Raw genomic sequence first — 27,000 nt, forward strand, 5'->3', positions numbered from 1 at the left:
TTGTCCCAAACTGCAACAGAATAGGACAATGATCGCCTGCCACGCATTTTGAGAAGTAGAGTAGAGTGGGGCAAGAGTACGCACTTAGTTTTCAATCGATCATGTGGCCCTTATGAAGCAAGCTTCTGCATATCAAATCAGTGTCGATGATTCATATACTCTTCCTTTATGTTACCCAGTGGAAAAATATTGAAATTATTGAGATTCGATTTAGTAGAACCCTTATTGCAAGACAGTGAAAACGCACTCTTACCCCACCGGTGGGGTAAAAATGCGCATCGGGTGGGGTAAGAGTACGCATTTATCCAATCATGTGCTTTAAGTATATATTAACACAAATAAGAGTTAATAACAGTAAATTGATGTTTAATGAGCATATATTAGGGAATGTTTAAAGATTACGTAACTCCTAAAGGTGAAGGGGGTCCTAAAAAATGCACTTTCATACGAAAACCATTGTTTTTATATATACAAAAAACTACAGAGGTAAAAATATATATCAGGTTTCGCGTGTCGTATACAAAGGCATTTTCCTTAAAGAAAGACCACCAATCACGTAACGTAAAATTTGGCTATTTCATCACCCCTCCTCCTTGTCTTACACTATTTGTATGAATCCTCTAAAAATTATATGGATCGTCTTACATCTCGCAACCCCTCCCAGCTAAACGTTGCGTAATTTATGAATGTTTCTTTTGATTAAATGAAATTATCATTTAGATGAAATTGTGTTTTCGTACTATGTTTAGGTTTGTTGTACAATACTAATACAATTTCATTATTTCGCTTCAGTGCTTTGTTCGCTAAGTCCTTTCTAACGAATCTATGACAAAAGGTCGAAAGACGAAAGGTCGAACGGACAAAAGGTCGAAAGACAAAAGGTCGAAAAGACAGAAGGTCGAAAGGACAAAACGTTGAAAGGGACAGAAGGTCGAAATGACAAAAGGTCGAAAGGACAAAAGGTCGAAAGGGACAAAAGGTCGAAAGGGACAAAAGGTCGAAAGGGACAAAAGGTCGAAAAGGACAAAAGGTCGAAAGGGACAAAAGTTCGATTATGAACAAGTTGAAATTTTGTGTATTCCAAAGGAATTTTTGAAATGCATTTAACTTCAAGCAGAAATAACACTCATCTCATTAATCAAAGTTGAAGAATGAGCAATTTTCAAAGAAGGAGTAGTGACTATGAAACAATATTATGAATATCTTGATAGTTCTGTTAGAGATAAAAAGGACGCCTGCATTAAAAATTCACCTGCGTGTAATACACATCAAAATGTGCAGCGTTCACCGTTTTGGCAAATCGAAGAGACATTTAGAAAACTCAAACATCCATCTATTAGTTGTACTCACTGAATGAATTTTATTCAATTGTTAAAAAATGTGAAAAATAAAAGGGCAGATTTTTTACAACTATGTACCTCTGGTGTGAGATTGATTCTCTCGGTTTCAGTTTCTTGTCTATTTCGTACTTTTGTCCCTTTCGCCTTTTGATCTTTATTTATATTTTTTCGTTCGACCTTTTGTCCTGTTCGACGTTTTGTCCTTTCGACCTTTGTCCCTTTCGACCTTTTGTCCCTTTCGACCTTTTGTCCTTTTCGACCATTTGTCCTTTCGACCTTTTGTCTTTCGACGTTTTGTCTTTCGACGTTTTGTCTTTCGACGTTTTGTCTTTCGACCTTTTGTCCTTTCGACCTTTTGTCTTTCGACCTTTTGTCCCTAACCCCTTTCTAACACCGAATTACTTCAACTTATCCTAAAAACTTGTGATAATTTCGAATTCTGTCCCTTTTTTCTTAGTTGTGGATCTTTACGCTTTGGAAGAAGTCTTATTTCGGCCGGATATACGGGCTTGATATCATAACTTGAAGATTCATATGCGTACTCTTGCCCCACCGGTTCCTGCGTACTTTTACCCCACAGTCCCAAAAATTATTCAAGTAATGGTTTTGACTTCTTGGAAAACCAACCGGATTTGTGTTCTGTACCATAAAGTACTCTATACAATAGGTTATCGAAATGGTATAATGTTCACCTGATTGAACGTATATATGGTAATGAAATACTAGTTGCGGAAACCCAATTATTTTTAGCAAAATGACCAAAAAGTTATCTAACTCCATATCTCCCTTGTTGTTTATTCAAATCGTTATCAATTACACATGATAATAGTTGGCCAGAATACCTGTCAAACTGATACAGTGTTGCTAGTTTATCTTTTTTTATTACTTCAAAAAATCGAAAACGTACTCTTACCCCACGCGCACTCTTGCCCCACTCTACTCTAGTCGGTTTCCGATGATGTTTTTGGTTAAATTAGTATCAGTTATCATAGATTAGACATAAACTTAACCATCTGTTGACATGATTTGCGTTTTACTTCTGAAATATACAAGTTATCGCAGTTTGAAAAGTTCACAACAATTACCTCTCCATGTTTGTTGCAAATAAAATGGAACGCAACAATGTCTTTATCCTTTATCCTCTGCAGATGGGGACAAAGAGTTATCGCTATTCTCTTTTGTCGCTTGTTTTTTGCATTTTTCAGCGACAATTACATTCCTTGCCCGGGACACGTTTTCCGAACTGTAAACCAGCCTTTACGAGGTGAGCGCCTTAACCGGCACCGCGGAGTTGGTTTCATACTAAGCGCCCAGACATACTCTGCGCTCATAAAGTGGAAACCTATAAATGAACGGATAATCGTTGCCAGATTTAGAACACGGTTTTTAAACGTTACTATAATCCAATGTTAGGCGCCAAACGATGCTGCCAATCTACAAAACTAAGAGAACTTGTACAGCCAACTCAATGCCGTCGTAGATAGAATTCCGTATGAGCGATTTCAATGCAAAGATACGATCCGACAACTCGACAAATTTCAATCGGCGCACAGGTTTAGTTTTTTTTGTGTACGGTAGAACATAGAACTAATGCTATAAAAATCTTTTTGTTTCACCTTAAACTACCAGCAGTAATTTTTTTTGTGTTCTCAAATTCTTGGGAAAGGACAGTGAATATAATAATATTCTTGTTATTCTTGTTATACTCAACGTATCCCCGGGCCGTGGCCAATCTACGTTGTATGACACTAGGCAATACGTTTACACTGCTAGCTTCAATTTTCAACGTGACGATTAATAATATTAACTATAGAACTCATGAAATCAATGTGAACTCGAGTCGTGGAAAACTTATTCCAGGTTATCCGAGGCTTGTGATAGACCATTTAGGGTCTGTTCACAAATTAAGTAACGCTTCTGGGGAGGGGAGGTCCTACTTGCGTTATACTTTGTTACACTAAAAGGTGGGGAGGGGTGGGTACTACCAAATGTTACGCATAACGCGAATAAAAATTCATTTGAATGTCTTTTAATCACTGATTGAAGTAATTGCTGTTTATCGTTATCGTATATTAGTCATTATCGAAATCAAGCATGCTAACATAGCGGGACTGATATGCGTAAAATACCAAGCGAATATTGTATTTCTCGACACCACAGGAACTGTGTAAACTATGTAAATGGTTATGATCGCAAATTCTATTTTCGTTTCTGCTAGCTGCATTCTTGATATCTTTGATTATTAATTATGTGTCGACTCAATTCTAACAGTGTTCAAAAATACCAAAACCCAAATGCTTCAGAGAAGGAGAATTTTTTTCACAGTTACGCATTACATGGGGAGGGAGGGGTAGCAAAAATGTTACTTTTTGTTACGAGGGGAGGAGGGGTCAAAACTTGGATTTTTGCGTTACGTAATTTGTGAACAGACCCTTATCACAACGGACCTTTCCATCCACTGAGTGGTAGGCCTGAGCGTCCCGTCCTCTGCTTCAGACCCATAAGGGGTCCGAAACAGTTCAGTTTCAGGGTAGTAAACTTGTGATAGAATAGAAGATAGAGGAGAGTGTGGAGCGGCTTGTTGACCACTTGCGGCTCTGCGACTGCTATGGAACCTAGTTATTAGAGAATTGTTTGTAGAGATAGAAACGGTTGTGTTTATGTTCATGATAGATGTTCGAGATCGCTACGATAGAGTTTTCTATAGCTTAGATGCTTTATGGGCTGCAAAATGGTGGGTTGACATCAAGGAAGGAGCGCTCAACAGAGCTCTGGTCCCCACTAGTCCCTATCTCACGCTTCCACGGGTCGTCCGATGACAAAAGACCGCCAGTTAAGGGTTGTGTACTTAGCTGGTAGTGCAGCCTGGGCACTGTTGTCCTTCTGACATCAGCTAGAGTGAGAAGGTACGCCTCGAGCGTCTGTTCACCAGGAGGTGCGGCTCAAACAGCGTTTGCCTGGTACCCAGCGGCTGATTAACGAAATGCTGTATCGCGTCAGCTATACCTAAGGTGGCAGCCCCACCAGCGCGATGTGGGTAACGCGACCCCGGTAAGGTAGCTTGCTGAAGCCTCTCGAATACCACGAAAATGGAGATAGAAGAAAAGAGAACGTTATTTTTGGCAACTGACCCGGCAACGAAATAAGGACTATGATTGGAAACTCGGTACCTGGAATGTCAGGACCCTAAACGAGTGGACGAGTGAGCCTTCTGGCTCGTGAACTGCAGAAGGTTGGAGTGAACGTGGCTGCTATTCAAGAAGTCCGATGGCCTAGATCCGGAGAACGTGAATTCCGAGCCTTGGACCCCACGACAGACACTGCATTCAAGTATAACACCTATCACAGCAGCGGTGAATAAGCAGAGCATGGAGTTGGTTTCGTTGTGATGGGCAAGCAGATGAAGCAAGTGATGCGGTGAAAACCCTCTAGCGAACGAATCTGTGTGTTGAGGATACGGGGCAAATTCTTCAATCAACCTTTACGCACCGACAAACGATAAATCCGACGACGTTTTATGAATGTCTTGATAAAGCCTATGAAGAGTGCCCAAAGCATGACGTGAAAATTGTTATCGGAGACGCTAACGCTCAGGTCGGTAGAGAGGACTTTTTCCGTCCCATAATCGGTAGGGAGAGCCTTCACTCCGCTACCAATGACAACGGCCTACGGCTAGTAAATTTTGCTGCTGCCAGAGGGATGGCCATCAGTAGCACCTACTTTGCACGAAAGATCATCCGAAAGCACACCTGGAGACACCCAAATGGTGAAACTTGCAACCAGATAGACCATGTTCTGGTGGATGGGCGCCATTTCTCGGATGTTATCGATGTGCGGACATTCAGAGGTCCGAACATTGACTCTGATCACTACCTCGTTGTCAGTAAAATTCGATCACGGTTGTCAACTGTATCGAACGAAAGATCACAGCGAACGATGCGTTACAATATCCAGCGATTGTCGGCGGAAGGAGTGTCGGCTGAGTACCGCCAGAAGCTCGACGAACGGATAAGTGCAATCAACGTTAGCGACAACATCAACGATCTATGGGAGTCGATCCATGGAGCGGTGAGCACAACAGCACGAGAAGTGGTAGGCACTGCACAGAGGCGACCCAGGACGGGTTGGTTCGATGTGGAGTGTCAGAGAGTGACAGACGAGAAGAACGTTGCCAGAAGCCGGATGTTGGTGTCGGGTACCCGATCGAATAGAGATCGGTACAAGGAAGCAAGAGCAGCCGAAAAACGAACCCACCGCAGGAAGAAAAAGAGTACGAAGAACAAGTTATTAGTGAGGCGCAGAAAAAACAGAACGATATGCGGAGGTTTTATGAATCTGTCAATGGCGTGCGGAGAAAGACAGCGCAATCTCCCGTCATGTGCAACGACCAACAAGGGAATTTGCTGACAGATAAAACTGAAGTGGCTGCCAGGTGGAAGGAACACTTCGAGACTTTGTTGAATGGAGGAAGTGACGGTGCATCGGTGAACAAAATAAATATTAGCGGCGATGGGCAAGCTGTGGAGTCACCTATATTAGATGAGGTCAAAAGAGCCGTTAAAGAGCTGAAAAACAAGACGGCGGCGGCGCAGGACCCGCCCCCTGCTGAACTTCTCAAACATGGCAGTGAACAGCTTTATGAAGCTCTGCACCATATTATGTCGAAAATATGAGAAGATGGTGAATTGCTAGCTGGTTGGACGGGCCTCATTTGCCCTCTACTCAAGAAAGGGCACCGCCTGTGCGCCAATTACAAAATTATGTCCCGTATTCTGTTCAACAGATTGAAGAGTCTTTCGTCGCCGAATACCAAGCAGGTTTTCGTGAGGGTCGATCACCGACGGATCAAATGTTTACCCTGAGACAAATCCTTGATAAATTCCGGGAGTACAACTTGCAGACACATTTCAAGGCGGCGTACGATTCAGTGAAACGGAATGAATTATGGCAAATTATGCTTGAACATGGTTTTCCGGCGAAACTGATACGGCTGATTCGTATAACGTTGGACGGATCGAAATCAAGTGTAAGGGTTGCGGATGAAATATCGACGTCATTTGTTACCTTAGATGGATTAAAGCAGGGTGATGCACTCTCGAACCTACTGTTCAATATAGCGCCCGAGGGAGCGATTAGGAGAGCTGGTGTGCAAAGAAGCGGTACCATTATCACAAAATCGCATATGCTCCTGGGATTTGCGGACGATATCGATATTATCGGAATTGATCGCCGTGCCGTGGAAGAGGCTTTTGTGCCTTTTAACCTTCCTAGTGCATTAAAAAAGTTACACATTGTGCATTAGCGGGTCAAAATGACTCCAAATTCGAATTCGTTCCCAAAGTTCATTTTCTAACCGATTCTCAATCTTTAGGAACCAAATTGAAGATATGGATTCCACGGATGACGTTACGGACAGATTTTTGCAATTTGGCCATTCTGGTTCCCAGGAATCAATGGTGAAGGAACATAGATTCTTAGGCCAATTTTTGGCGTGATTTCTTGCCTCTCGAAGGGTGATTTTGGAAATGCTAATTAATTTGCGTAGCAATAATTCTATTAGAATGTAGCCATTGTCCATTTCCATGGATCAACACAATTCCTGGTTATTTCACGGTCCGGTGTCCCTCCGGAAGATCCGGAACATCTGTAGAAGTGGTCAATTCATTGAACTCATCCTAGAAGAGCGCGGTTTTTTCCAAAGCTTTTAATTATCGAACGCTGAGTAACAAATGATTGTGATGACCCATTGTGATAGACCTGAGTGGCCACCGGAGTTCCTTTAGAAGATCCGGAACATCCGTAAAAAAGGTCAATTCATAGAACTCATCCTAGAAGTGCGCGTTTTTTTCCAAAGCTTTTCATTATCGTACTTTGAGTAACAAATGATTGTGGCGACCCAATTTGGTGGACCTGGTGGCCACCGCAAGTCCTCCAGTAGATCCGGAAACTTACTATAAAAGTGCGGTTTTTTCCCAAAGCTTTTCCTCATAGTACTTTGAGTCTAAAAATTATTGTGGTGACCCATTTTGGTGGACCTGGGTGGCCACCGGAGGTGATCCAGTAGATCCGGAACGTCCGTAAAAATTGCCAATTCATGAAACTTATCATAAAGGGTGCAGTTTTTTCCAAAGCTTTTCCTCATAGTACTTTGAGTAGCAAATGATTGTGGTGACCTATTTTGGTGGATTCGGGTGGCCACCGGAAGTGCTCCAGAAGATCCAGAACGTCCGTAAAAATGGGCAATTCATGAAACTTATCATAAAAGAGCACGGTTTTTTCTAAAGCTTTTCATTATCGAACTTTAAAAAAAAAATCTTTCTATTATCGAACTCTGAGCAAGATACGAAGGAATGACGAGACCCGTTCTTATTTACCAAAGTGACTACCGGAGGTCTTACGGAAGATACGGAACATCGGTTAAAGTGGTTAATTTATGTAATACATACTAGAAGATCCTTTTTTTTAATTTCCTTGTCGTACTCTGAACATGAAATTATTGCCGTGACCTTTTCTCACGGATGTGAGTAGCAACCAAAGGCCCTCAATTCATAAAACCCACCTTAGAAATGGCGTGTTTTCCATAGAAGATGAAGCACACTATTCTTCTAAACCTTTTTATTTTCCTAATTTTAGAAACAAATGATCGTAACCAATTCGCATGGATTGCCCACTGTATGTCTTCAGGTACATTCAGATCATCCGTAAAATCGGTCAATTCATGAAACTTGTCATAGTTTTCCTATTTTCGTATCCTGAGTAATGGATGATCGTTGTAAACCATTCTCAGGAACGCGTGTAGTCACCAATGAAACTCCGCAAGATAAAAAAAATCTGTAATTATAGTCAAATCATAAAAATTAAGATGACACTATTTTTTGAAGGATCATCACATTAATCCAAAAATTATTTTCAAATATGGCATAATTTGCTTCCATGATCGATATTCACCATTCACCACAAATTGACCACTTCAACGGATGTTCCAAATCTTCCGGAAGACCTCGGTAGCCACCCAGGTCCTTCAAAAGGGTCATCATAATCATTTATTACTCAGCGTTCGGTGATTCAGCTATTCCATGGTGAGTTTTATGAATTGACCACTTCTACGGATGCTCCAGATCTTCTGGAGGAACTCCGGTGGCCACCATAATCATTTATTACTCAGTGTTCGATAATGAAAAGCTTTGGAAAAACCGCACCCTTTTTTGATAAGTTTTATGAATTGGCCATTTTTACGGACGTTCCGGATGTACTGAAGGACCTCCGGTGGCCACCCAGGTTCACCAAATTGGGTCACCACAATCATTTGTTAGTAGTACGATAGTACGATAATGAAAAGCTTTGGAAAAAACGCGCACTTCTAGGATGAATTCCATGAATCTATACCGTTTCGTCGAAAGACATTTCATCGATTGACATTTAGTCGAATGACATTTGGTCGAAAGGACATTACGTCAAATGAACATTTGGACGAAGGAACATTTAGTCGATTTTTAATCCACTAGAGACGTAGGACATTTGATCGAATGACGTTTGGTCAAAAGGACACTACGTAGAATGGAAATTTAGTCGAAAGCAGTTTTCTGAAATAATCTTCGTACATTTGGTTATATGACGTTTGGTCGAAAGTGGATTTTCGAATTGATAATCTTGGTAACATTTAGTCTAATGACGTTCCGTCGAATGGATATTTGAAGAAAAAGAACTTAACAATTAAAAAATAAATGATTTATTGCGGTATTCTAAAAGTCATATAATTATTGTTCTAAGATTGTCCAAAGAATGATGGGCTGATAAAAAGAATAAATAATACGAAAAACGGTGAATATTGCGAAATTATTCTCGACTGGATATTGACTTCATGAACCCTCTAACCGACTACATTGAATCTATACCATCTGGTCAAAAGAAATGTAGTCGAATGATGCTTCGTCATTACACATGACGCCGAATAGACATTATTACCGTTACACGCATAACTGTCCCATGTACATCGGAAATTCCAGCAAATATGGGACGAATATGCGTTTGATGGCAGATTAGGTCATATGATCATTTGGTCGAAATTAAGTTTTCGGCCAATAACTAACGAATTATGGTTCAAAGACCATTTTATACTGAACTAATTATTGTATACAAATTGAGTGGAAGAAAGAGTATCAATGAAAAGAATAAAAAACCATTTCCATTCCACAATCATTTGTTACTCAAAGTACGATAATGAAAAGCTTTGGAAAAAAGCGCACTTCTAGGATGAGTTCCATGGATTGAAAATTTTTACAGACGTTCCGGATCTTCTGGAGCACCTCCGGTGGTCCCCCAGGTCCACCAAAATAGGTCCCCACAATCATTTGTTACTCAAAGTACTATGAGAAAAAGCTTTGGAAAAAACCGCACCCTTTATGATAAGTTTCATGAATTGGCAATTTTTACGGACGTTCCGGATCGACTGGAGGACCTCCGGTGGCCACCCAGGTCCACCAAAATGGGTCACCACAATAACTTGTTACTCAAAGTACTATGAGGAAAAAGCTTTGGAAAAACCGCCCTTTTTATAATAAGTTTCATGAATTGGCCATTTTACGGACGTTCCGGATCTACTGGAGGACTTCCGGTGGCCACCCAGGTCCACCAAATTGGGTCACCATAATCATTTGTTACTCAAAGTACGATAATGAAAAGCTTTGGAAAAAATCGCATTTCTAGGATGAGTTCCATGGATTGAAAATTTTACGGACGTTCCGGATCTGCTGAGCACCTCCGGTTGTCCCACAGGTCCACCAAAATAGGTCCTCACAATCATTTGTTACTCAAAGGACTATGAGGAAAAGATTTGGAAAAAACCGCACCCTTTATGATAAGTTTCATGAATTGGCATTTTTTACGGACGTTCCGGATCTAGTGGAGGACCTCCGGTGGCCACCCAGGTCCACCAAAATGGGTCACCACAATAATTTGTTACTCAAAGTACGATAATGAAAAGCTTTGGAAAAAAAAGGGGCACTTCTAGGATGAGTTCTATGAATTGACCTTTTTTACGGATGTTCCGGATCTTCTAAAGGAACTCCGGTGGCCACTCAGGTCTATCACAATGGGTCATCACAATCATTTGTTACTCAGCGTTCGATAATTAAAAGCTTTGGAAAAAACCGCGCTCGTCTAGGATGAGTTCAATGAATGGACCACTTTTACAGATGTTCCGGATCTTCCGGAGGGACACCGGACCGTGAAATAACCAGGAATTGTGTTGATCCATGGAAATGGACAATGGCTACATTCTAATAGAATTATTGCTACGCAAATTAATTAGCATTTCCAAAATCACCCTTCGAGAGGCAAGAAATCACGCCAAAAATTGGCCTAAGAATCTATGTTCCTTCAACATCGATTCCTGGGAACCAGAATGGCCAAATTGCCCGTAGCGACATCCGTGGATTCCATACCTTCAATTTGGTTCCAAAAGATTGAGAATCGGTTCGAAAATGAACTTTTGGGAGCGAATTCAATTTGGGGTCATTTTTGACCCGCTAATGCACAATGTGTCACTTTTTTTTGTTGTGGCGTTCCTAGAGGTCGCTTATAGCTGGTTATCACCCCAAAATTTTCCTTTCCAAAAGTTAGGAAAAGTCAGAAAATTTCAACGCCCCATCTGGTTTGATTACAAAGCTACAACGTTTTTAAATCATCTCTGGGCCAAAATAGACCCCAATGCACTAGGAAGGTTAAGAGGGAGACAGCGAGGATTGGACTCATGATCAATACCAATATCAATTAGTGGTGGTGGTAGCGAAATGGTGCTGGATGGTGAAAAAATTGAAGTGGTAGGAGAATTTGTGTATCTTGGAACATTAGTGACGTGCGATAATGATGTTACCTGCAAGGTGAAAAGGCGTATTGCAGCTGCAAGCAGGGCTTATTACGGACCTAGTAACCAGTCCCGTAGTCTGCAAACGAAAACAAAACTCGCGCTGAGTACTACTCTGATTCTTCCGGTGACTTTATACGGCCATGAAACATGGACGTTAAAGGAGGCTAATCGGAGAGCTTTCGGAGTATTTGAGCGTAAAGTGCTGCGGACAATACTCGGCGGTAAACAGGAGAACGGTATCTGGTGGCGTCGCATGAATCACGAATTGTACCAGGTGTATAAAAGGTTGGATATTATTAAGCTTTTTAACACGGCAGACTACGATGAGCTGGTTACGTTGTTCGTATGCCGAAAGAACGACAAGAGAAGATAATATTTTAGTAGAGAATCCGGAAGAGGCCGCATGCTTCGTGGAAGGCCGCGTATACGATGGCTTTTCGCAGTTGAAGAGGACCTGAGGGCGCTCAATATTCAGGGCGACTGGAAGCGATTGGCCCAGGATCGAGTCCAGTGGAGAAGGATACTCCATTCGGCGTAGGTTCATCGCAGAGCTGTAGCCCATCAAGTAAGTAAGATGATTTATATAAGGTTACGATATGACCCATTCATATCCATTACAACGTGGCGTGCATCGTCATCAACTTACAACCACGCCACAGGTTAACGACCCGCGACGTCATCAACTTCTACCCCGATTACCGGTAATTGCAAACTCAGCAATTCGAACCAATATAACCAACCCACAGACCGCGCCCGCGTGTAGTTTAATATTATCAAGTGTCCGTGTCAGTTCGGTTGTTTAATTCAGATAGTTATAAATCAATTAAGTGAATAAAAATACAATAAAAGTAAGTTAAAGTTCAGTTAAGTGATTGTTAGTTCTTTTTTAAAAACCCGAATCGCCATCCGGAATCAAGATTGGCGCAGCCTCGCGGTTTCAGTGACTTTATCGCTTGTGAAAAACAGTGCAAAGGTGTAGGATTCATAAATCCCACCAAATCGAGTCCGCGAAACGAAAATTAAATTTGTGTAGCATCCAGTGCCACTTGAAAAGTACACAGGAGTTGAGACTCAGCCGCGCAGCGTTAAACATTGGAGAACCAGCCCCCCACGACTAAGCAAGGTGAGTAGTTTTATTTTTATTATTTCTCCCCACATGTTCCAAGAGAGTGTGAGTGAAGTGATTTAGGAAACTATTTCGCCGCAAGGAAAACCGTTCTAAGAGAAGTTTTTCTTGTAGGAAGTGTAAAAGTTCTAAGAGAGTTTACACTTTCAAGATCGACACGAGTTCTAAGAGAACGTGTCATCTACAAACACAGTAAACAGCCTGACCCAACGCATTTTTTATGCCTAAGGAGAAAGCTACAAACAAAGCTAGACCCAGTTTCTTTACAACTAAGGGCCTCAGCTCATCGGAAGAATCGATATCGTCTGTCGAGTCAGGAGAATATTCCCACATTCCTATCAAGACCGAAGACATAAACGATTTATCCACCAAATTCGCCGTCCAACTGTCTCCGCAAGACAATATGGAAAATAGAATGATGGAACAGTTGGCCGCGCAAATGCAACAGCTGACCCAGCAATTAGCTGCCTTCAGCACTAAGCAAGCTGAGCAAGACTCAGAAATTAATCAACTTCGCTTATCAAATCAAGCCAGAAACCACCAGGTTGGCAATAACGATAGCGGAATATTACAAGCCTTTTCACGGATTCCTGATCCAATTAAGGGAATTCCTCATTTTGATGGAAACAGGAGACAATTACACTCCTGGCTAAACACCGCAGAAACCACTCTATCACGGTTTCATACGCTCGTAAGTGCAGATGTGTACGAAATTTATGAGCAGGCCGTTTTTAATAAAATAGAAGGCAGGGCGAAAGACATTGTATGTTTAGCAGGTAACCCCTCGTCATTCCAGGAGGTTAAAACAATTCTGATTGATGCTATAGGTGACAGACAAGAATTGTCCACCTACAAAGCAAGATTATGGTCAAATAAGCAAGCGGCTGATATGACCATAAAGCAATATTACAACAAAACAAAGGAAATCGTTCAAAATATTAAAACGATCTCTAAACAAGACCCATTGTTTTGTGCACACTGGGACGCCATACTTAAATTCATAGAACAGGATGCATTAGCCGCGTTCATGGCAGGTCTCAGAGCCCCCTATCAAGGCTATGCGCAAGCTTCTGGTCCAAAAGACCTCGAAGGTGCGTATGCATTTTTATGTAAATTCCAATCAACTGAAAAGATTGCTGAATCACATAAGCAAAATAACTATAGTAGGAACAACAAAGATCCCGGTTTTGGGCACAAGAAAGAAACACCTCCCTTTCAAAAACCACCAACAACTTTCCCGAAAATCGAGCCCATGGATAGCAAAACAACCCGTAGTCGATTGACTATAAACAACAATACTGCTTTTGATGAAAATTCACCAACTGTGCCTGACTCGGATTGTGAGTCGGAAGAGGAATTTGAACTAGACGTAAATTTTCAAACAGCAACCGGAATCACCAAAATAACCTAAACTTCTTACCCTATCTAAAACTTTGCCACCCAAAAACGAACCAGAAATTCAAAATGCTTATAGACACGGGAGCAAACAAAAATATAATCGCTCCTGGAATTTTAGAAAACACTGTCGAAATTCCAGACATGCCCATCAAAAATGTTCAGGGTACACAAAATGTGAAAGAGAAAGGCAAGATAGACCTCTTTAACAAATTGTGCCAACCTCTCACATTCTATGTACTTAATTTTCACAATTTCTTTGATTGCATTTTGGGATCTGAAACCCTAGGAAAGTTGAAAGCTCATATAGATTACAATAATGGAACTATTCTTTTGAATGGTAAACAATACTCATTTGCAAAATTCTTTCCTTCGAGAGAACTTCAAAATCATTTCGTTACTGTCAATACACTAAATAATGGAGATTGGTTTGTCCCAACCTTCCAAAAACTAGGAAATCACACCTTCATACAACCTGGATTATACAGAGCCGAAAATAACAAAAGTACAATCAAAATTCTTACAACCCTCAAAGATTTTAAAACCCTACCACCACTCTCGTTAACTACTAATAATTTCGAAACGATATCACCCATACCAATTGAAACAAAAAATGAACTTACAAAGGATGATTTGCTAACACTCATCAGAACCAACCACCTTTCTCCGCTAGAGAAAGCTGAGCTTCTTAAAGTTATTCATGAACATCAATCCGTTTTATTGAAACAAGGAGAAACATTATCCGCCACTTCGGCCCTGAAACATAAAATCATTACGAAAAACGAAATGCCTACTTATACAAAGAGTTATAGATTTCCCCACCATTTCCGCAACGATGTTCAGGAACAAATAGACGACATGCTGAAAAATGGCATTATTAGACCTTCTTCAAGCCCATACTCATCTCCCATATGGGTTGTGCCGAAGAAAACCGATGCCTCAGGAAAGAGAAAGGTACGCGTTGTCATCGATTATAGAAAGATAAATGAAAACACAGTCGACGACAAATACCCTATGCCTCAAATTGAAGACATCTTAGATAGTCTTGGTAAATCGACGTATTTTACGACGATTGATCTGAAGTCTGGATTTCATCAGATTCAGATGCACCCGGCACACATGGAAAAAACTGCTTTTTCTACCGACAAAGGACATTTCGAGTTCACAAGAATGCCCTTCGGACTTAAAAATGCTCCTGCGACCTTCCAACGAGCAATGAACAATATACTAAGTGATTATATCGGAAGCAGATGTTACGTGTATCTGGACGATATAATAGTTGTTGGTTATAACCTAGAAAATCACCTAGCAAACCTTAAATGCATTTTAAAACGCTTATCGGAATTTAACTTAAAAATTCAACTAGATAAGTGCGAATTTCTTAAAAGAGAGACCGAGTTTCTCGGGCACATCATCTCTCATGAAGGAGTCAAACCTAATCCCGAAAAAATTGACAAAATATTGAAATGGCCATTACCAAAAAATCCAAAAGAAATCAAACAATTCCTCGGTTTGGCAGGGTATTACAGAAGATTCATTAAAAACTTCTCATGCATCACAAGACCAATGACAAAATATCTGAAGAAAGATTCTGCAGTAGATACGAAAGATGCTTCATACATAACCGCATTCGAAACCCTCAAACACATAATAGCTACAGATCAAGTTCTTGCCTACCCTCAATTCGACCAACCATTTATTCTCACAACAGATGCCTCGGGATATGCATTAGGCGCCGTCCTATCTCAATTCCAAGAGAACGTAGAACGCCCAATCGCCTTTGCATCTAGAACTCTAAATGATGCAGAAACTAGATATGCCACTAATGAAAAAGAAGCATTAGCCATTATCTGGGCTGTGAATAAGTTTAAATCATACTTGCATGGATCAAAATTCACTCTCGTGACCGACCATAAGCCCCTAACCTTTATAAAATCCTCAGAAAAAAATTCTAAAATTCTCCGATGGAGATTAGAACTCGAAAATTACGATTATGACGTAAAATACAAGGAAGGGAAATCCAACGTCGTGGCAGATGCCCTAAGCAGAATGCCAGTAGAAGCAAACCTCAATGAAACAGCAAATAACGGAATTTCTACTTTTTCAGGTACAAGAGACGAAGAGGACGGTTCAGCATCCATAATTAACAATCCCCCTCTATCAAACAATCCCGAAAACCCTTCCGTTCCATCTGATTCCCAAACAGTCCATTCCGCCGATGATTCTTCCAATTACTATATACATTTTTCCGAACGCCCCATAAATTACTATCGCAATCAAATAATTTTCAAAATTTCACAAGTAGGTTAAAACGTCCTATCGTTGTGGTATGCCCTAATGTTGCGGTAGTGTTAAAGTAGTCCATTCTGGATATAATACCATTGAAAACAATTGTGGGTACGCTAAAACTCTTCGGATTAATGATCAGAACAGCTTTTGTTTGATAAAATTCCGTTCAAAATGATGAAAATCAACATTTTCGTTAAAAATTTGAACCTTGAGCCTATTATTGCGGTAGTGTTAAGGTCCTATTGTTGCGGTATCGCTCTCCATAAGAATTACATGTAAAACCGCAACAATAGGACTGACCTTCAAAAAATATCGCAACGAAAGGCAACTGCGTCCTATTATTGCGGCAGTTTGTTTTATTGTGATAAAAGCAAAAACAACATAAGTTCAGCACAATTGGGTTGTTTAGCAAAGAAAAATATTAGATTTTTTATAGTCTAACATAAAAAGCATGCTTAGCTTATCTCGAACAAATTTTTATTTTGTTTGTAAACCTTTTATTTACATTTTTATACAGCAAACAATAAGCCATTTCAATCGATAGAATGACAATAACATTCATAGAATGACAGTTGGCCCATGCAGCATAAGAACATTTTTTTTAATCCCATATAAATTTAAAATGAAAATTAAAAATAGTTCCGGGGCTAAAAAAATTCTGGAAAATTGGGGTTAGGCTCAGTTTTTTATGCAGATTCAGAATATGTAAAAACATATATACCCCTAAACAACCCAATTGACGTAATATTTACCAAACTATAGTTAACGAGAATCCCATTCAACTACTACAATGTGGAAATCGACCTACAGGTAATTTTTGAAGAAGTGTTGTAATCAATTTTGTTTTGACACGGTGCTTAACCCCTCCATAATAGGTCGTTTTACCCTAGACACTGTAATACAAGAAACTTTTTTCCAAAACTTTCACAGAACAATAATATCGAAAAACGCTTTCAATAAAGATCAAATTACTTACTATTTGAGAGTATTCCATAATGGTAAACAATCAGCCCTTATGGCGCCAGAAAATCTCATCCAAACTATTCAAGAATCGTATAAGGAAAACTTCAACCAAAAAGGACATTTTGTGTTTACTGACAGGATAGTAGAAGACGTTCAAAACGAAAATAGGCAAGATAATTTAATAACAAAGGAACATGAAAGAGCGCATCGTGGAATCGCAGAAGTAGAAGCGCAAATTAAACGATCCTATTATTTTCCGAACATGTGTACAAAAATTAGAAAATTCATTAATTCATGTGAAATTTGTAATAGGCATAAATATGAGCGAAAGCCATTCAATATAAAAAATATCCCCCAGACCTATCACCGATAAACCGCTAGATCGAGTACATATGGACATTTTTATCATCGATAAACACAACTTTTTATCTATCATAGATTCTTTCTCAAAACACCTGCAAATGATCTATTTGAAGTCAAAGAATTTAGTACACGTACAAAAAGCAGTAACAAAATATATCAGCACCTTCGGCGTACCCCGCATAATTGTAACAGACCACGAAACAACTTTTCGTTCTATTCAGTTTCGAGATTTTATGAGCCAGTTAGGTACACAAATAGAATACGCGTCTTCATCCGAGTCAAATGGACAAGTAGAACGAACCCATTCAACCATAATTGAAATGTTTAACACAAATAAACATAAATTCAAAACGATGGGAACCAAATCAATTGTGAAGGTATCAGTGTCACTCTATAATAATACTGTTCATTCGGCACCACAATATATCCCAAATGAAATAATGTTTAATCAGAATAACATAGAAAATCCCGAAGAAATTTTGCAAAACGCTCAAGACCTTTTTATGAAAGCAAGAAGAAACATGGAAAAATCACAAAAGCATGTCACTGATCAAAATTCGAAACGAGAAGACCCCCCACGGATAGAAGAAGGACAAGAAGTTTTTATTATTCCTAACATTCGAACCAAAAAACAAGAAAGAGCAAACAAAACTAATGCCTACAATGTAACGGATCGTACATTTATAAACAAAAATGGCACTAAGCGCCATAAAAATAAAATTAAAAGACCTAAGAAAACGAAATAACTAATATTAATATTCCTTTCATAATTAATTACAGATGTTCATCCAATACTTTGCATTCACCATAATATTATCAATAACATCATGCCAAGAACTCACGATTAGAAATTTACATACAGACCTTGTACTGATGCAGAAGATACATCCTTGCAAAATACAAACCGGAAATATTCGGATTATACATCCAATAAACCTTACAGATCTTGAAATAACAATCAATCTCCTTACAAACTTAGTATACCAGAAACAACAAGATAATCAATCAATTAATCAAATTGGCAAGCATAAGATACGAGAATTATATTCTAATTTTTTACAAATTAAACCAACAACTCACAAGAGGACCAAACGATGGGACATCATTGGCACAACGTGGAAGTGGATCGCCGGCACTCCCGACGCCCAGGATCTTCGAATAATCGATAAAAGCCTGAACCAACTAGTACAAGAGAACAATCATCAAATCAAAATCAACAAACAGATCGGCAACAGTATTTCAGAGCTTACATCAACCATCAATCAAATTATAGAAAACAACACATAAATCAAATCGTCCTTGATGAAATGGATCTAATCACTACATTCCTGAACATAGACACAATCAACAAAATTTTAATCAACATTCAAGAAGCAATACTCTTTTCAAAAATACACGTCACCAATTCCAAGATGCTAACCAGCAAAGAAATTCATCTGATCAGAACCATCCTCAGCAACCAGGAGTTCAGACGGATATCCAGCTTCCACGCTCGGTAAATATGGCTTGTCGGTGTAAAATCAATCGGTCACTGTACCGTTTGATACTAGCTGGAGGAAAGCCCACTGGCGTTCCTGGGTGAGGGAAGGGAAAGGCCTTTTCGCCAGTGAGTTTTCCTCCAGCTAGTGTCAAAAGTACAGTGACCGATTGATTTTACACACCAACAAGCCGCCATTACTGAGCGTGGAAAGCTGGATACCCGAAGAAGCACTCAATTATGTATCCCCAAAATGGTAACAAGCGACAAAACACTTTTATACATCCTACATGTACTGAACTGGAACAAGAAGAATCAACAGTTATCCGTATATACCCGACGATTCAGAACGATACAATAATCAGAGATTACCTCAAATTTTAATTAAACGGAACAAACAACTTACCACGCTGAAACCCGAAGATTACGTCCAGCTTAACACTTATACTAAGGAGTTTAAAGACTCATGCATCTACCCAAAAGATATTTTAGTTACTAGATAAAGATTGTCGCTTCTGTTCCCTTTGTTCTGCTGTCCGAAACATGTGTGGTACATACCTGTCAAATCGTATGGATTTTCCTTCTTTGACATTTAGCTCCCCTATCCTCGCCAGCAAAAGATGTTCCGGACAGCGACGACAGCGACAATCTTCATCTAGTAACTAAAATATCTTTTATCTACCCACTCATTATGGGCAATTCACCCTTTGTTTCTTGGAAAAGAACGAGGAAAGTTCAGCAAAGCTGATAGCCAACAACAAGCTGTTTATCTCAAACGCAAAACACCATGAATTACGTTCTGACTGTGGACCCAACTCTAGAAACCTTTCCGGAAACTTTGTAATATCCTTTTCAAACTGTACAGTTACCATCATGGGAAACAACTTCACATCTTCCGAGAAAATTAGTGAATCTGTAATTATCCAAGGAGCGTTCCATAACTTGATCATCAACCAACAAATCTTAAAAGAATACAACGTAGCACAATTGGAAAAGGTAGCGTTTTCAAACAGGAACAATTTAGACAAAGTTCGACTGCAGCAGCAGTACGATCAGAAATGGAAATGGAGCTTAATAGGAGGGACATCCCTGTCTTCAACTTTGTTAATAATCATCATAATACTATTCTATTTCCATCTGAAAGCTACATATCAACGAGCATCGAGGAAATTGCAACGTATACGGAAGACGAACCTAGCTTCTAATAACTTATCTAAAACTAACGATGAAGAACCAAGTATCGAGGACGCCACTTTTCACCCCGGAGGAGTTACAATATGACCCATTCATATCCATTACAACGTGGCGTGCATCGTCATCAACTTACAACCACGCCACAGGTTAACGACCCGCGACGTCATCAACTTCTACCCCGATTACCGGTAATTGCAAACTCAGCAATTGAACCAATATAACCTTGAATATAACTAACCCACAGACCGCGCCCAAGCGTGTAGTTTAATATTATCAAGTGTCCGTGTCAGTTCGGTTGTTTAATTCAGATAGTTATAAATCAATTAAGTGAATAAAAATACAATAAAAGTAAGTTAAAGTTCAGTTAAGTGATTGTTAGTTCTTTTTTAAAAACCCGAATCGCCATCCGGAATCAAGATTATATATTTATATTTAAGGGAAATTATTGAAATCCGTTTTCTGGTGATTGTCGAGGCTATGAAGATTGATATGATAGAGGTACGTGCAGTTTGGGATTAGTATGACCACGTTGGTTTAAGTTTGGAAACATAAAATAGAAAGGGAGGGAGCGGGGAGGGGTGGGGGAACAAATACCTAACCATTTGACGCAGAAAGATTAAAATAACTAAACTGAATTAAAATAAATCAATTAAATTTTACACTTTTGGTCGAACTTGAGTTAAAAATGTGTTCCAAGCGTGCCCACCGAATTAAGTATATTACGAGTAACTGATAACCTATGCTACTGATAAAGCTCGTGATTAAAAAATGGAGGTTGGCATTGTTCTCATCAAAATATAATATTATTCTAGATATTCTCTTAAGTATGAAAATTGAATCCTAACTGTCCCGAAATTGCTTTCACCATACTGCCGCCCCGAGCACAGCCGCCTCTACCACTCATAGGCAATGTCCCTCCCACCGCCTTGACAGTCTCCAGAAGTATCTACCACAAGATTTGAGAAATAGAATGAATTATTAACATGTCCAGCCATTATATAAAATGATTCGTTCAAGCAAAGGCGTCATAGGTGCGGGAACGACATCGCCATAAATGACAGGGGACAACCATGCTCCACACGACAGTGCAACAATGCACCGAATCGGGGACCTAAATAAAATAAAAACAAGCAAATAAAATTAAAATAGTCTAGCTAAATTTTACTATGGATCAGCCGCCTGACACCCGCGTTGAAAAATGTGTTCCATGCGTGCCCCCCACATAAAATAATAACGTGTGCTAATCACTAATGATACTAAAAGATTTAAATGGAATTAGGTATTGTTCCCGCTTATCATTTTAGCACCGCCAGGGGAACTTGGCCGGTACCCACTGCACTTTTCTTTCTTTTTCCACAAACAATTACCATCATTTGTGATATTTCAACGGAATCTTATTGGGAATTCTGAAAAGGCAGACAATCAATGCAGTTAGATTGCCAGGTAATGAGTGCACATCGTAGCACTGGTGATGCATCACAATCGTATATATACAGGAGTATATGCACTATATGATGACATTGGTCGGAAGATTATATAAGCATTTCCCTCCATGGACAGTGAATATAATAATAAAAAATATTTCAGCGTTTTACTTTGGTACACAATTTATTGTTTCCGAATGGTATTTGTCTATTCCAACAGCACAGAAATGCAAATAAATGTTTAGGGTACTTTAATAGATACAATCAATAGTCAATTAATTCACTTAATCTGTTATTTCACTCAAAGCATGAATAACGAGTTCCTATGAATCAAATGTGTCTGATCGATATTATTAAGCAGATTTGTGATAGGATTCACAGAAAGCGTACTTATTACTATAAATTATATTACCAAAATAATGTGTACGAACAACGTCCAAGTTGGTGTTGAAGGAATCGATAGAGCTTATGAAGATCAACATATCGCAGGGCGATACAGTATAGAAGCTCCATATCCCTTTCTAAATTCTATGTTAACTCTTTTCTATATTAAGTATATTTTTTTCCACAATTGTTCAATGTACAACTCTACACAATCATCTTATGCTAAAAGGCTAATTTAATGCCACGGGTTACGTGACGTTGGGATCCACATTGTTCAAACACAATATAATTAGGTACACTGAATGGTAAAATTTCAATCACAAATCGTTATAGACACACTACAAATATTTGAATGAAATCATCGATGTCGAATCTTATAGAAGCATTGAGTTTGGTTACCCTAAAAGACAATAAAAAGCATGTTTTAAATTACAAGAAAATAAAAAAAAGTCTTCTAATAAACAAAGCTTATTAATTCAATAGTTTGTAATTTGTAGATTGTTCAGCATACGGATGCCCATCTTACTTCCGGCTTCTAGCGTATGATTCTGTGCGGCACCTTCTCAGAAAAACCAGTTCCGATTGTTTTATTCTATGTTAACCTCACATCACACTTGCGTTTTATATCATCTTCCACCTGCCAAACCACGTGCAGTTGTTTCAGTCTTTGAAAGGCGCGCTGCGATATGTTTAAACTGGGCACCACCTCGAGTAGTCCTGGCTCCTGCAGGAAGCTCAGCCCGCAGATGCCAAAATAGGTGTGGAACGGATCAGTGAATGAACCGGGCCACTTGGAGAACCCTCCGACGGCTTTATCCTGTGTCGAAAGCACATAGTCGCGGTTCTCTTTGTAACAGGTCAGTTCAAAGGCGTTCAGCATTTCTCAGCGTTGCACCGATCCAGAAGGAATAGCATGTGTCCACCCTGGCTTTGTTTGACGTCCCTTGAAAACCGTCCTGCTGTCGGAACATCAACCATCGAACGATTTTTGCTTTTACGTCCGGTGTAAGGATGTCGAGCTGGTCGCTCAGTTCGAGTGCAGCTATCGCGCAAAATGTGGTCCCACCGTGCGATTCCATCTCGTAGTGTTGGCTTATACCGAAGTCGTACCGCTAAAATTATGGAGAGAAATATCAATGTCAGAACGATTTCAACCCTAGAAACCCGAACCCGAAGATGTGAAATTTGAATTAGACTGAGAAATTGACCTTTTCCGCCAAACAATTTTCTCGTTTTATTTTGAGAACCATGTAAGGTCAATTTTCCCAAAGAACTCATATTTTATATTAAGTTTCAAACAAAATGGAAAACAAAATCTGAAAATGCTGCACGTGTGAACCGGTCTGACGAATTGCTTAGATGTTAGGTGAAAACCGGGTTAATGTTTAAGTTTAAGCAAAGTTTAAAAAACAGCATTTTTTCGAACGTTTGTTTCAAATGTTAAAAATAGAAGCGTCAAAAAATAAGGGTTCTTTGGGAAAGTTGACCTTAAATAAATTAAATTATTATATTATATTTATATTTATATTTATATTTATATTTTATATATATATATATAAACCAATCTATGTATGTATGTTCGCTAACTACTTCTGAACCACTTGGCCGATTTCAACCATATTTGGTACAGACATTCTCTATCCTCAGAGGAAGTTAACAAAGGGTGTGGGATGGTCATGTAGAAAAGGGGAGGGGTGGTGGGAGGGTTTTGTTCAGAAACGAACAATTCTGTGTAACTTTCAACTCCCAGGACCGATTTCAACCAAATTTGGTAGGCCAGACATTCTCATCCCTCAGAGGAAGTAACAAAGGTGGGATGGTCATGTAGAAAAGGGGGAGGGGTGGTGGGAGGGGTTTTGTTCAGAAAACGAACAATTCTGTGTAACTTTCAACTCCCAGGACCGATTTCAACCAAATTTGGTACAGACATTCTCTATCCTCAGAGGAAGTTAACAAAGGGGTGGGATGGTCATGTAGAAAAGGGGGAGGGGTGGGGGGGGGGGTTTTGTTCAGAAAACGAACAATTCTGTGTAACTTTCAACTCCCAGGACCGATTTCAACCAAATTTTGTACACATATTCACTACGAGGAGGTAATCATATGGGAGGGGATTTGGGAAAGGGGGAGGGGTCTGAGGAGGGGTTTTGTTTAGAAAACGGGCAATTCAAAGTAAATCATGAACCCCTGTACCGATTTCAACCAAATTTGGTACACACATTCTACATCATAAGGAAAAGATAACAAAGGGGATGGGATGGTCATTGGAAAAAAGGAGGGTATAGGGGAGGTGTTGTCTTTGGAAAACGAGCAACTCAGTCTAACTCCCAACCCCCACGACCGATTTCAATCAAATTTTGTAAACATATTCAGTATGAGGAGCCGATCGTATGGGAGGGTAATTTGAACACGGGAGGAGGGGTCTGGAGGGAGGGGTATTGTTCAGAAAACGGGCAATTTAGTGTAACTTGAACCCCTGTACCGATTTCAACCAAATTTGGTACACACATTTTCTATCCCTAGGAGAAGATAACAAAGGTGAAATGGCCGTTGAGAAAAGAGGAAGGAGTAAAGGGAAAGCGGTTGTCTTTAGAAAACGGGCAATTCAGTGTAACTCCTGACCCCCAGGACCAATTCTAAGCAGATTAAATGATTAAATCAGTCAACTCTATGATTAAAGATTATGATTAATGAATTATAATTTTTGAAAATGATGACTGATAATGATTAATGATTAAATTCTATTTTGACAATAATTAACGATTATGAATAATAGATGAAAAAAACCGTTGGATTATGATTAACGATTACCGATCGTGATTAAATGTTGACACACTATGTGTATGGTTAATGATTAACGATCGATATGATTAATGATTGATGATTATGAATGATCAAATTGCATAGTGATCCATAATCGAGTAACCTTTATTCCAAATTTTAAAAAGGTATGATAATTATATGATAATGATTCAAGATTAATAAATAAAAGCAAGGTATGCAATGATCCAATGTTCCAGCATAACTTCTAAAACCCTTTGCCCGATTTCAACCAAATTTGGAACAAACATTCTTTTCTTAAGAAGGCGAAGATGACAGGGATCGATCAACTCAACACTTCATCGAAATCATGGTTTGCCCAGAGAAAAGCAATGATTAAAGTGTTTCCTTCTGGACGGTAAATGTGATCATTTCTTTAAAATAGACGTTTTTCCGGAATAAGGCTTCGGTGTATGTTTTTCCTTCTTTAGAAATAGACGTTTGCCCGGAATAAAGCGATTTTGTGTTTGATCCCATTTTCAAAATCAGTCAATGTTTTCAAATGTAATCTACCTTCTTTAATCAAATGATGAAATATCAATAAGAAAACACAATTATCCTTTTGACCTATTCCAATTCCTGATGGTGAAAAAACTGCGAATTAAACTGGCAACTCTGAGCAAGGCCGGGTACATAAAGCTAGTAAATTATAAAAACGGAAAAGGTTTTTTTTTGTCTTTATTATCGAGACATTCAGCCCGAGGCTGGCTGGTCTCGTACGGAAATGGTCAATTGATAAAAGCAACTGTGCCAGAAGTTTGCTTTTCAAAACGAAAATAAAAGTTGCAGCATTATACAATCAACATGTTATTTCTCCAGAACAGGATCTTCTTCTTCAATGGCTCTACATTCCAACTACAACTTCAATGGCTTTTCAAATTAGTATTTTATTAGCATTCATTCAATGGATACAAAAGTTACGAACCAGAAAACATCCTAGACCGGGCTGAGAATTGAACTTCGTCATCTCCGGATTGTCAATCCCACAGCTTTCCTCGTAAGGCTACTGAAGACCCCAGTACAAACTAAATGTCTTTGTTCCCATCTCAATGCTAATAAAAGTAGGCCCATTCTTCACGGCCAGATCACATATCCGAGGAGAGGAACTTTAGTTTTCCATAATAAGAATAACATTTTATAGAAACTCGTACTTACGATGCTTTTCTGAATATACTACTCCGCCATTTTCCGTTTTGTTCACTTTGCCCCAGTCATTGAGCATGGCACATGTTGTTGCAGCAGCAGCATACAAACCGCATATCGTGCTCACTGTTGCCGTCGATGGTCGCACTGAAACTGCCATCCTCTCTGGACTGCAGCCACGCCATCGATTATCGCTTTCTGATTCAATCGCGATAAATCATCCCCAGTGCTACTAGAACTGCTAAGCCTGTGTAGGTGATGGCCAAATGCCCCATCGATATGTATCTAATCCGCAGCAGTCCGGCGGGTTTAAGATGTTCAACGTGCTTGATCCCTGAAAGAAACGGGTGTACATTTGAATCTGTTTAAATTTCAAAATGTCTTTAAAGCGATTGGTCAACATTCACAATTCTTAGCTAAGATAACAGTCATTATGGACATTTGGCATGAGTGTGAACAGCGTTAAAAGGAAGGGTCATTTGGCATATTTTTTTGTGTTCAATTAGTTGTTTTACTAAGTGGTGCCAGAAAAAAACTCGGAGTGGTGAATATAACACCGGTCGATAGTAAAATTAAAAAAGACGTAATCCTTTCTAGAAAGCATATAATCCTTATATAGGCGGGCGCTTGCTCGGATTGCTGCTCAAGACTCGTAACTCTGATTTGAAAATTAATGACGTTATTGCTTGTTAGTATTGGTGAGGTAACTTGTACGAAAAAGGGACGAAATTTTGAGGTGGTGGAAATGGGGTGGTAAAAGCTTGTTAGCTGGTTATTAATGTTGCCAGATGCAACAAAATGTTTATTTTTGAGCATTTATGAAATATTTAATAAATGGAAACTTATTTTAAATTCCTTCGTACACCACTGGGCTTTCAACATACAGTGTTGGGGAAAGTACAGTAAAACATTTTGATTCTCCGAATATTTACATTTTATCCGGTAAAATTTCGTGCACTGAGCAGTCGAGCACACTGAGACAGTTTCCCAAATAAATGTAAGACGAAATTAAGTCTTTTTTATTCTTCACCCGCAGACTGTTTGTTTGCTGCTGCGTGAGTCTCGTGCCATCCATCCACACTTTCTTGTGCGCAGTGCAAATAGAACAGAATCGAGCTGAATTAGGCTGTGGCACACAGCCTTGAAAGAGTGCTAGCCGTAGATACTGATTTATTAGTTCCAATCTGTAAAATAAGTAAGCATATGAATAACGAAAT

The 27,000-nt window shown here is 39.4% G+C and overlaps 1 protein-coding gene across 1 annotated transcript in view; it reads right to left on the bottom strand.

The window, feature by feature from the left end:
- The window catches only part of LOC134212916 (chondroitin sulfate proteoglycan 4), a 212,408-nt gene that overhangs the window by 142,768 nt on the left and 42,640 nt on the right, over positions 1-27,000 (bottom strand). The gene's annotated exons all lie outside the window — the stretch shown is intronic.

The sequence above is a fragment of the Armigeres subalbatus genome, chromosome 2, assembly GCF_024139115.2.
Source record: "Armigeres subalbatus isolate Guangzhou_Male chromosome 2, GZ_Asu_2, whole genome shotgun sequence".
NCBI classification, from domain to species: Eukaryota; Metazoa; Arthropoda; class Insecta; order Diptera; family Culicidae; genus Armigeres; species Armigeres subalbatus.